Raw genomic sequence first — 2,755 nt, forward strand, 5'->3', positions numbered from 1 at the left:
ATGATATTAATAGACCATGTGACTACAGATCTCTCTAACAGAATGATATTAATAGACCATGTGACTACAGATCTCTCTAACAGAATGATATTAATAGACCATGTGACTACAGATCTATCTAACAGAATGATATTAATAGACCATGTGACTACAGATCTCTCTAACAAATACAAGAGGAAATAGTGAGTACATGAGAAAAGCAATGGTTTGTATCTTTCACTAAGCAGTAGTAAACTATGAATGGGGGTGGTGCCTCTCATCTTGGTTTCAGGTCAGGGAAAATGAAACTTAAATCCTCACCATCACAACATCATCAACTGAGGCAGCAGAGACAGACAGGACAAAGTAACAGGTAGGTGTTGAATGGTTTAGTTTTCTGAAAAATCTATTTGAATCACGGATACCTGAACAATGTGTATGATAGGATACACGTTAACGTCCCAAGTACTGCTACATACTTCCATAATTTTTTAAAAATGGTACCAGTTACTTCAGATGAGTCCCGTCACATACCATCGTGCTTGTGAGAATCTCCCCTTTCCATAGTGGAGTCATATTCGTTTGTAGTCCAAACCATTCAGACGCTACAGACAGAAGTTGGCACATCGGCGGTACTGACTTCAGACGAGTCTCATAACACTTGTGGGGGTCGTAGAGCAAAACGAAGAACATCTTTCTGTAGGCCAAACCGTTCGGACGCTACAGCCGTGTTCGTGAGAAGACCGGTTTCGCGATGCCTCATGGTCTGACGAACATCGCTGTATCTCGGCCACCTTCCTCCACCGCAGATGCAGAAGTCCGATATCCGCGGATTTGGTAGATTGAGAAGCAGTGGAAAACAGAAAGGAAAACGCGGCACACACTTCCAGGAATTTGGCTACAACTCCAATGCCCGCGGAAAGTGCCTGGATGTGGTATGTTCTGCAGTGTTGAGATGGAGAAGCAGTCCATGCAAAACAACACATACAGTATCTTTAATTTAAACTGATGGATTTTAATGGGGATTTTTTATTATGTTACTTAGATTGAAGCAAGGGTGAATCAATAGACTCGTTGTTTATTGTGAAACAGTCTGTTCTGTTTAACATGTTATTGTGTTCTATGTTTATTCTGTCCTGTGTTTATTCTGTTCTATGTTAATTCTGTCTGTGTTTATTCTGTTCTGTGTTATTCTGTTCTGTGTTTATTCTGTTCTGTGTTTATTCTTCATGATCTATGTGTATTCTGTTCTATGATCTATGTTTATTCTATTCTATCTTCTATGTTAATTCTGTTCTGTGTTTATTATGTTCTATGTTTTTTCTTATGATCTATGTTTATTCTGTTCTATGATCTATGTTATTCTATTCTATTTTCTATGTTTATTCTGTTCTATTTTCTATGTTTATTCTGTTCTATGATCTATGTTTATTCTGTTCTATTTTCTATGTTTATTCTGTTCTATGTTCATTGTTTAACTGGTAAACAACATCACTTCATTGTCTAATTTCTATGCTTTATTGTAGACACCCTCTTCATTGAGTTGAATTGAGTTCAGGATAAACAACAGAGGAAAAGTACCTCAAAATTATGACTTCAGGTGAGTGCTTTACCGTGATTAAAACCCAAACTTCCCTCTCATATAGAAGAGATCAGTTCAGTAGTGATACTCTACTATTGTAGTGTAACAGCTCCCCTATCATAGAGAACAGTTCAGTAGTGATACTCTACTATTGTAGTGTAACAGCTCCCCTATCATAGAGAACAGTTCAGTAGTGATACTCTACTATTGTAGTGTAACAGCTCCCCTATCATAGAGAACAGTTCAGTAGTGATACTCTACTATTGTAGTGTAACAGCTCCCCTATCATAGAGAACAGTTCAGTAGTGATACTCTACTATTGTAGTGTAACAGCTCCCCTATCATAGAGAACAGTTCAGTAGTGATACTCTACTATTGTAGTGTAACAGCTCCCCTATCATAGAGAACAGTTCAGTAGTGATACTCTACTATTGTAGTGTAACAGCGTCCCTATCATAGAGAACAGTTCAGTAGTGATACTCTACTATTGTAGTGTAACAGCTCCCCTATCATAGAGAACAGTTCAGTAGTGATACTCTACTTTTGTAGTGTAACAGAATGGGGAACATGAAGCTGACAGGGATGCCTGAAGCCAAAGTAAAAGATAACCACTTGTTTTGTTTTATTCTTCAAGTATCATTAAATGACAGATCTGCTGAATACTGTAAAATGCAGCAGATTCTTAATGATTAATACTCGGTGTGTATGTGTGTCACAGCTCCTGATAAACCAGATTGTGGGCCGATGGTGGTTACTTTTGGATTCTTGACGTTTGTCATTGGAATCGCTGTTGGAGTGAAAATGAAGGTGGCCACAGACCGGTTCGTTCAACAACATCTATGGAAGGTTTATGTCTTTGTCCCTGTGTTATTTTTTGCTTCTATCATGGTGCTTCTGAACTTGAACAAAACAGGAAGTATAGAGGGATACTGAAGCCTGACTCCTACAATTAGCAAACACTTCTCAGTCAGTCACACACAATATTAAATGAATGACTGATTTGTACCTTGTTATGTACATTGTTATTACATAGCATAATAAATACTTTTCCAAAAATGCCCTGTGTCCAGTGATCAGATGAAAGGGTGGCGGACCAGACATCATAGCTGTTGGGAGAGTGTGGGCCAGTAACTGAAAGGGCCCTGGCGGCAGACCAGACCATCCTAGCTGTTGAGATTGTTGGGCCAGTAACTG

At 38.7% G+C, this 2,755-nt stretch overlaps 1 long non-coding RNA gene across 1 annotated transcript; it reads left to right on the forward strand.

Moving 5' to 3' along the window:
- Positions 1–205: 205 nt before the first annotated feature.
- On the forward strand, positions 206–2,364 carry LOC109882402 (uncharacterized). Its single transcript, XR_004209611.1, has 3 exons — positions 206–352; positions 1,506–1,579; positions 2,280–2,364. It is a non-coding gene; the product is annotated as an uncharacterized LOC109882402 (long non-coding RNA).
- The last annotated feature ends 391 nt before the right edge of the window (positions 2,365–2,755 follow it).

This window comes from Oncorhynchus kisutch, unplaced genomic scaffold (genome assembly GCF_002021735.2).
Source record: "Oncorhynchus kisutch isolate 150728-3 unplaced genomic scaffold, Okis_V2 scaffold4087, whole genome shotgun sequence".
Lineage (NCBI taxonomy): Eukaryota > Metazoa > Chordata > Actinopteri > Salmoniformes > Salmonidae > Oncorhynchus > Oncorhynchus kisutch.